The following is a 9987-nucleotide window of genomic DNA, read 5'->3' as shown; positions in this document are numbered from 1 at the left end:
TATCACAAATTAATATATAATTCAAAATTATATATTTTTCATAATTTTTCTGTAATTTTAAAAATAATTTTTATAATTTTTATGAGTAAAATTTCCCGGCGGTCCCGTTTAGCGGTTTCGGGCGCAATCGCGGAACGGATCCCCTTGCGGGGCCCAGGGGCAGCGCCCCTACCCGCGATCTAACCATCGCGAGGGTTCCTTTGCCATCCAACATTGCCTAAACCCGCAGTCCCAAAACGATTTGGGTCGAGACATTGCCGTTTCAGAAACATCTTCCCGGCGGGTTCGTTTTTAGCGATTTCGGGTGCAATCGCGAAGCAAATTCCCTTGCGGGGTTAGGGGCAATGCCCCTACCCATGATCTAACCATCGTGAGTTGCTCCTTTGCGATCTAATGGCACCCGACCCCGCTGTCCCAAACGGATTTGGGGCAAAACGAAGCCGTTTAAAAGAAAACTTTCCGGTAGCCGAAGCCTACAAGTGCCGAGACACTTGTGCTTCGCTTCTACGGAAAAATTACTCATAAAAACTCTAAAAACTCAATTTTTACAGAAAACCACAGAAGGTATATTTTTCATAAAAATACAAATGAACTCGTACAAGTCTTTGCACGTGGCTCTGATACCACTGTTGGGTTCGTCGGGCCGCGAAAACCGCTTTTTCGCGTCGCGGAAACCCCGAGTCACCCAAAGCCATGGATCTCGTGCAAAGATTCGTAAACAAAACTTTTCGAAAAACCTTTTTCTTGTACGAGTTTGTAAAAACTTTAGATCTACACTAAAGTTAAGATCATTACCCTTGTAGCAAAGCCCTTCGCGTTCCCGCTCGTCTAAGGTGCCGGATCTCTAGACCGTCAAGTGTACGGTCCTCTAGAAGTATCCACACGAACAATCCTTGATGGAGAAGACCAAACAAAGGTGTGCTAGCACCTTGTCTTGTTCGGCCAAGAGAGGAGGAGAGGGAGAAGAGAGAGCTCTAGAGGAAGAAGATGACTTAATCACACTTGAATGAAAAATGAATATTTTTATTCCCCACTAGAGTGGCCAGCCACATCTTGGAGGTGTAACTCCCCACATTAATTCCAATTAATGTGGAGACCATTAGGAGTTGTAACCCCCATGAGGTGGCACTCTAGGATGATGTGGATCAACACTATTGGTCCACATCTTGCCACCTCACTAAATGACATGGCAACAAGTGTAACCTCCTCATTTAATGTGGGCCGGCCACATTAAATGCTATGGAGGCTTGTAACCTCCATGAGGTGGCACACATTGATGATGTGGAGCAATCCTATTGGTCCACATCTTGCCAACTCACTAGTGATGTGGCAAAAAGTCAAGTCAAACATGACTTTTTCTCTTCCTCTCAAATCAAGTCAAACTTGATCAAATCTTCTCATGGTTGATCTAATCCAACCATATAATTCAATCCAACTTAATATAATGAATCTAATTCATTAAATTAAGTTGATTTAATGAGTCATAATCTAAATTAGACTCATTGAATACATGAATCAACTTGAGTCCAACTCAATTAGCCCAATTTGGATTACTCTTAATCCAATATGATTCATCAAATGAATCTAATCCTCTTGGTTCATCATATGAACCAAATCTCCATCTAATTGTCCTTAGTGTATGACCCTATAGGTTCTTGTAACGTTGGCAATGCCCTAAACCCATTTAGGAGCATAAGTAATGAGCGGTATCTAGCAACACATCATTACTACCCAAGTTACAAGAATGTCGAGATCCGACATCACCTTGTGACTACCAATTGTGACTCCTCACAAAATATATGACATTGTCCTTCTATCCTAGACATCTAGATTGATCAATGTGAGACATAGACCGTGTCATCCTCTAATCAATCTAAATCTTGAACTCCAAGTAGACTCACTCGATCAAATGAGCTCAACATCTAATGTTGACTCATTTGGGCATGGCCATGCACTTAGTGGTCTCACTCTATCAAGAATAGCGATGTCGCTCCCATCATATGGGAGGGATAGATCCCATCTACATCACTCACATCCCTCTGCATAATTCGTTATATACCCAGTAATCGCCTTTATAGTCCACCCAGTTACGGGTGACGTTTGACGAAACCAAAGTACATAACTCCTTATATAGGGATCCATGATGACTTCAGGTCCAAGGACTAATAGTCATACTAATAGCCACATGAGAAAGTATATGACACTCATATAACGATCCATGATACTTTCTCATGGCGGGTCATTCAGTATACATTCTCCAATGTATACCCATGTGTCAGCTTGATATCTCTATATCCATAACTTGTGAGATCAAGTCATCGAACTGACCTACATGCTAGTCTTATTGCATTAACATTGTCCCTGAATGTTAATACTCGACTAGGAATGATTTAGAGTAGTGTTCCCTATATCATCTCACTATCGATTCAACTAATCGATTGATATAGGTATGAACCTTCTACTCAAGGACGCTATTATACTTAGTCTATTTGGTACTAATACAAATAAGTATAATAACCAAACAAATGTCTTTATTAATATACAAGAATATGATATACATGAGTCCATACAATCATCAAAAATGATTGTCTCTAGGGCTCTAATTAACAAAAGCTCGCTTATAACTTAGGCAGACGGCATGAGAGTCTAGGACACTGAGCATGAGAACATGCTCACTTATAACTCGGTCGATCGACATGAGAGTCTTGATACTTAACTTGGCCGATCGACACGAGAGCAAGCTCTCTTATAATTAGGTTGAATGACATGAGAGTCTGGGACACTTGGCACGAGAGCAAGTTCACTTATTACTCGGCGCGAGAGCAAGCTAAGCTCGCTTATAAGCTTATAATTAGGCTAAATGACATGAGAGTCTGGGACACTTGACACGAGAGCAAGTTCACTTATTACTCAACCAAATGACACGAGAGTTTGAGACACTCAGCGCAAGAGCAAACTCGCTTATAACTCAACCGAACAGCACGACAACAAGCTTGCTTATAACTCGGCCGAATGGCATGAGAGTTTGGGGCACTTGGTGCGAGAGTAAGCTCACTTATAACTCGATCGGATGGCGCGAGAGTCTAGGACACTTAATTATTTTTCACTTAAACATTCCTGCATTCATGGAATAATAATTTTTACAATTTACATAAATTTAACGCAAACTTACTACCTGACCCAATAGGGTTATAGATTATTTGCTCTCCATGGTCGGTCCAGGTTTTTTCCATTTTTGCCTTATAGATAATAAGATTCCAAGTTAAGCTTCTATATCACTTTATATGGTTCGCACCATGGAGCCTCTAGCTTGCTGACATCACGATTTAATTCTCTTCCATACTAAGTCGTTGACTTGGAAAGATTTTAGAATAATCCTCCTATTGTAATTTTGCTTCATTCTTTGCCTGTATGCCATCAGCCTAGTGGCTTCTTTATCTCTAATTTCTTTTACTAAGTCCAGCTCCATAAGATGTCGATCATAGTTCTCATCATATAGTTATCTCCGATTGAACTCGACTCATATTTCCATCGGCACTACTGTTTCTCCTCCATACACCAATTGGAATAGTGTTATACTGGTGGCTCTCGAGGCATGGTGCGGTACGCCCATAGCACACTCGAAAGTTTGTCAACCCAACTTCCTCTAAGGTGATCCAACAGGGTTCTAAGCCCTCTGATAATTTCTTTGTTGGTGATCTTTGTCTGGCCGTTGCTCTAGGGATAAGCCACAGACGTGAAGGCCTATAGAATGTCATAGCTTGCACACCACTCTTTAAGCCTTCGTCCTTAAAATTGCTTTCCATTATTAGTGACGAGCTTATGAGGAATGTCAAACCAACATACAATATTTTGCCATAAAAACTTGATAACCATCTGCTCGATTATCTTAGTGAGTGACTCAGTTTCCACCCACTTAGAGGAGTAATCCACTGCTATGAGAAGGAATTTCCTTTGGCCGATCTCCATGGGAAAATGTCTACAATATCCATGCCCCACTGGTTGAACAAGCAAAAGACAATTGATGTCTTTAATTCTTCAGCTGATCAGTGTGGTATGTTTGAGTGTCTTTGTCATGATAAACAAGTGGCCACTGTCCGAGCTGTATTTACTTGAATGGTTGGCCAAAAATATCCAACTAATAAGATTTTCTAGGCTAGAGAATGGTCGCCCGGATGACTGCTACAGGAACCTTGGTGTACTTGCTGCAAAATGCATTGGACATCCTCTGATCTGACGTATTTAAGCAATAGCCTAGAAAATGCTCTCTTGTATAAATGATCCCCTATAAGCATGAATCGACCAACTCTCTTCTTTATCTACTGAGCTTGCTCCTGGTCTACTGGTGTATTTCCCGAATAGAGGAACTCTATCAAGGGTGTCCTCCAATCACTTTGCACTTCTATTTCAGCCGATCTTTCGATATGAGCTACCAACAATACCTGCTCAATCGACTTGTCCAACATCACTAGGTTTAAAGAACTAGCTAGCTTGGCCAGCTCATCTGCATATTGATCGTCCACTCGGGGGATCTTCTGCAATGTTATCTCTTGGAATCCTACCTTTAACCTGTCGAATGCCTCAACATATAATTTCAACCTCACATTATTTATTTCAATGTTGCCTGAGAGGTGTTGGGCCTCCAGCTATGAATTAGAATAGATAGAAACTTGAGTAGCTCCCACATGCTTAGCTGCCTGCAGACCGGCGATCATAACTTCATATTCTGCCTCATTATTGATGACCCAATAGTCTAGTCGGGCGGACAATTGCATCTTGTCTTTGCGTGGTGATATTAAGAGTATCCCCACTCCACTGCCTTGCTGAGTAGATAATCTATCCACATAGACTCTCCAAGTTTCCTCTAGCTCGGGATTCTATATTTTTATCACAAAATCACCTAAGGCTTGTGCTTTGATGGCCGATCTGGATTGGTACTATAATCAAATTTGCTTAATTCTGTTGTCCATTTAATTAGCCATCTGGACGCCTCAGGATTGAGGATAACTCAGCCTAATGTACTATTATTTAATACAATGATAGGATGAGAGAGAAAATAAGGACGTAACCTCCAGATGGCTAAGACCAACCCATACTCTAACTTCTCGAGACAAGTGTAGCAGCATTAGGCATCTTTTAATAAATGGCTCAAAAAGTACATCGGCTACTATTTGTCGCTGTCTTATCGCACCAACGTCGATCCGACAACTCTCTTGGTAGAAGACAAGTAGATCCAGAGTGGCTCGTCGGCGATGGGTTTTGCAAATACAAGTAAAGAAGATAAGTAGCTTTTAAGTTCCTCTAGTACCTTATCGCATTCAACGCCCCACTAGAACTTAGTAGCTTGGTGTAGAATTTTGAAGAATGGAAAACTCCGATCAGACAATTTTGAGATGAATCTTGATAGAGTGGTAATTCACCCGATTAGCCGTTGAGTTTCCTTCAAATTGTGCAGCGGGGACATGTCTTGGAGTGCTTTCACCTTGCTGAGATTGGCCTCTATTCCCTGCTTAGTCATAATGTAGCTGAGGAAGCATCCGCTTTTAGCTCCAAACAAGCATTTGTTAGGATTAAGTTTAACTCCATATCTTCTTAGCATTTGGCATGTTTTTTCGATATCTACACATAAATCAGCAGCTCGGAGGAATTTTATGAATATATCATCAACGTATACCTCCATATTTATGTCAATTTTTCGTCGGAACAACATGTTCATAAGTCTTTGATATGTGGCCCTAGCATTCTTCAAATCGAACGGCATGACGTTGTAGCAGTAAGTCCCATCTGTCGTAATGAAGTTGACTTTTTCTTGGTCCTCCTTAGCAAGAGAGACTTGGTGATATCCTTAATATGCGTCTAGCATACATATCAACTCACATTCGATTGTAGAATCCTCCACCTGATTGATGTGTGGCAGAGGGTAATAATCTTTCGGGCAGACTTTGTTTAGATCTCTGAAATCTACACACATCCGCCACTTGTTTCCCGATTTGGATACTAACACCACGTTGGCATGCCAGGTCGGGAACTGTATTTCTCAGATATGTCCCACCTCGAGCAGCTTCTCAACCTCCACTTAGATAATCTGATTTTGCTTTGAGCTAAAATCTCTTTTCTTTTGCTTCACCGGTTGGGCATCCGGTCGGGCGTGCAACTCGTGTTGCATTATTGTTGAAGAGTCACCCGGGAGATCATGGGTTGCCTAGGCAAACACATCATGATTCTACTTTAAGCAGTCAACTAGCTTGGCTTTCTTCTCGAGGCTCACATCGACCACAATGAACGTGGTGGCCTCCGATCGGTTGGGGTGAATTTGTACCTCCTCTTTTTCTTCATAAACCAAAGTGGGAGGTGCCTCCTAGATTGCATTGACCTCTAGTTGTTGAGCCTTCCGGTCGGCTCGAGATTCGGCTCTTACAATCTCCACATAGCATCTTCGTGCCACAAGTTGATCACCCTTAACCTCGCCAACTGCGTTGTCTACAGGAAACTTTATCTTCTGGCAGAACGTTGAGATGATGACCAAGAATTTGTTCAGTATTGGTCGGTCGAGTATCACATTGTAGGCTGAAGGAGTGTCAACCATGATGAAATTCATATAGTTAGTTCTTATGAGTGGCTCCTCTCTAAGAGATATGGCCAACTGAACTTGGCCGATCGACAAAACTTCATTGCCAGTGAAACCATATAATAGAGTTGTCATGGGCTTGAGCTTACTTTTTTTTTATTTGGAACTAATCGAACATCTTCTTGAATATTATGTTAACCAAGCTCCCTCTGTCAACAAAAGTCCCGTGAATATTGTAGTTAACAATTACTACCTTAATAATTAAGACATCGTCATGAGGGATTTTTGCAGGACCTATGCAACTGGCAAGAGGAGGGTGAATTGCCTTGAAAATAAAAATCAAACCTTTCTCGACTTTTTGAACTAAATTAAGAAACACTTGTTTAAAAAGAAATTAATTAGAAAGAAAGAAATAAGAGGTAGATGTTTTTACTTAGTTTGCAATCAAAAGATTGCTAGTCCAAAGTGTTGAAGCCTTACTATCAAAACTTCTTCTGGTGGAGAAGCCTCTTATAGTAGTTTAAGCACCAAATTATAGAGTAGAATAGAAAGAAAGTCATTTACAAGTGTTGTTATGAACTATTGAGACTAGGGTTGCTTATTGGTCGAATATGACCATTTGTTGACATGGCAATTCTGGGTGTCTGGACGTGGATAAAACTTTATCCACGTTGATGACGGCTTGTAAATCGCTAGTGGATAAAACTTATCTTGGTCCGAACGCCCAGACTGGTCTAGGCGCCTAGACACGGCTGATGTGTCCTCGCTCAGCAGCATGTTAAGGATCATTGTACTAGAGGGTCCCGACACCCGTGCGCCCAAACTATCAATGTAGGATTGTTGCACTAGAGGGGGACGAACGACACTCATGACTTTCACATTTTTCAAAAATAATCAGAGATAAACATAGCAGAAAGAAATAAAGAAAAAATAATCACTAACACTGTTTATTTTTACTTAGTTTGAAGTCTGTAATGACTCCTACCTAAAGGCTCACACTCGTTGAGTGTTTACTTTGGGTAATTTACTAAACGTTTGCAAATTACAAGTATACAAGACAATTATAAAAAGAGTTATAATGTAAGTTCTTTATAAAGAAAGATTATACCGATGACTTTCAAGATTCAGAGAATCACGCTTTCGGTCGTCGAAGTTGCGTCGGATAGTCGTAAGATTGTCTTTAAAGCAGCGCGTAAGAGAAGCATGTAAAAATGAGTTACGGACCCAAGCCTCTCGGCCATACAGGGGTCGTGGTGTCTAGAGAGGTGGCAAGGGTGACCATGGAGCATGCATACACATTTTTGCATATGATGCGCGATGCATCTTTGGAGATATATTTGCATACATGCCTAGTAGATACTAGATGCATGTGATTATGGTTGTTGCACTTGTTTGAGACATGCTTGTTGCATATGGTTGTCATGCTGCATACATGTCATTTATTTTACATGTATATGCAGTTGTGTTTATATTGCACAGGTGTCATGAGTGGGTTTGTTGCAGATCTGGTGAGTTTACTGATCATTGTACCATGTGTCGTCTCCAGATTGGGTATGTGTTTATCATCTTGTCAGTTGTGGTATGTGCAGTTTTGTATGTCAGTTATGAGCATTATACTATATGAGATAGACTGGTACTGGTAGTTGTGTTTATTGGATATGTTAGTATGATCATGTTCTTTATTCTCTACTGATACTGTATACTTTGATCTCCATATTTATTTATGGACCATGCACTATTCTGTCTATTACCCGCTGAGTTACCTATACTCACCACCGCATTTGTACCTTTATGTTTTTAGGTAGCAGGTAGATGGTTGGTGTGTCGTTTGGAGTATCTTGTCTGTCAGGTCCTACGTCACATCCGAAGACCGTTTCGAGTTGTGTATCTGTTTTATTTATATTTGGTATTTGTTGTATTTGGTGTGTTGTTATATTTGTTGTTGTGGTTGTTGTATAAAGCCTAGCCAGCTAGCAGTGTGTTGATTTGTGTTGTATTGGGCTTTCCATTATTGTTTTTCCGCTGTGTTGGTTTTAAATGCAGCTGAGTGGGCTGTTCATTGTATATATATAACTGCGTGGTTGTGTTTTATTATGTTTCAACCGAGTGGGCTGAATATAAACTGCGTGGTTGTGTATATATATCGACCGCATGTGGCTGATGTATTTTGTTTGTATTTATGCTTCAGATTGTCACCGGTACAGGGGAGATACTGCCGAAATTTTTCGATAGGGACTCCTTTGAGGTGTGACATTTTATTGAAGGTGATTTCAACCACATGGAAGCCACCTTCCAACACTATTCATTCGAGCTCTTTTGTGCATTTCACTTCTTGCATGACATGTTAGTCCAAAATACCAAATATACTCTACAAAATAAAGTTAGTACAATAAAATAATATGGAAATAAAAATATCTGACAATCTCCATATTGTCTGGTTCTGACTTTCAGATTTCCTGTGAAACCCTAGGTCAAACTGATACATACTGTTCCCTTAATGGGGAACGTATCCTCACCTACTCCTCTCAGGAGAAATTACCTTTTTCCATACTGATCCTCCAGACCGTTTGAACTTTTGCTCAGTGTACGAGACATCAGGACTTCATGCTGGACATCCGATCCCAACCCATACAGTCTTCTACCTAGTGTCTGCAACCCCTAGGATTTTCACCTAACGTCCTTGACTCTAGCATTTCGCCCAACGCCCTCGACCTGCCAAGACTTTCCCAACGCCTGAACTAGGACTTCATTGCCTAACCACACCTAAACTTTTCTTTGCCTAAGATCACTTAGGGCTTTGCTGCATACTCAGTTCAACTTGTTGGAACAACAATAACACTTAACTTAGAACCCTTTATTATTATCAAAACTCATGTTCGATCGTCTGGTGCTCCTTGCACCAACAATTTTCCCATTTTTTACTATGAAAACACAATTCATAGTTAAGTTAAGTAAATGGATAACAAGGAAGAACGAGTAAGTATTTTCACAAGGAAATAATTTTTTAAAAACTAAGTTTCTAAGTTTTGAAATACATCTAAGAATTCTTTAAGAGTTCAAAAACTCCCCTTGAAATATAGCTCTTTCTTAGCAAAAACAACTTAGTTTGGAGAATGTTTAGTTTCAAAATACTTGAGTAAACACTTAGCTAAACTTAGCTAAAAATACTAGTTTAACTAAAAATACTTTAACTTTAAAGAAGAACAAAAAAAACTTACTTTTAAAAAAGTACTTACTTCCTGAAAAGTACTTACTTTCTTTTTGAAAATACTTTATCTTTGAATATTTGAAAAATATTTTAACTTTGAAGATTTGAAAAATACTTTAGCTTTAAAAAATATTTAACTTTAAAAATTTGACAAATACTTTAACTTTTCAAAAATTATTTTAACTTTAAAAAATACTTTAATTTTGAAAAA

This window comes from Zingiber officinale, chromosome 3B (assembly GCF_018446385.1).
Source record: "Zingiber officinale cultivar Zhangliang chromosome 3B, Zo_v1.1, whole genome shotgun sequence".
Classification (NCBI taxonomy): domain Eukaryota; kingdom Viridiplantae; phylum Streptophyta; class Magnoliopsida; order Zingiberales; family Zingiberaceae; genus Zingiber; species Zingiber officinale.
The sequence above is the reverse complement of the archived record's forward strand: the minus strand, read 5'-3'. Positions refer to the sequence as shown.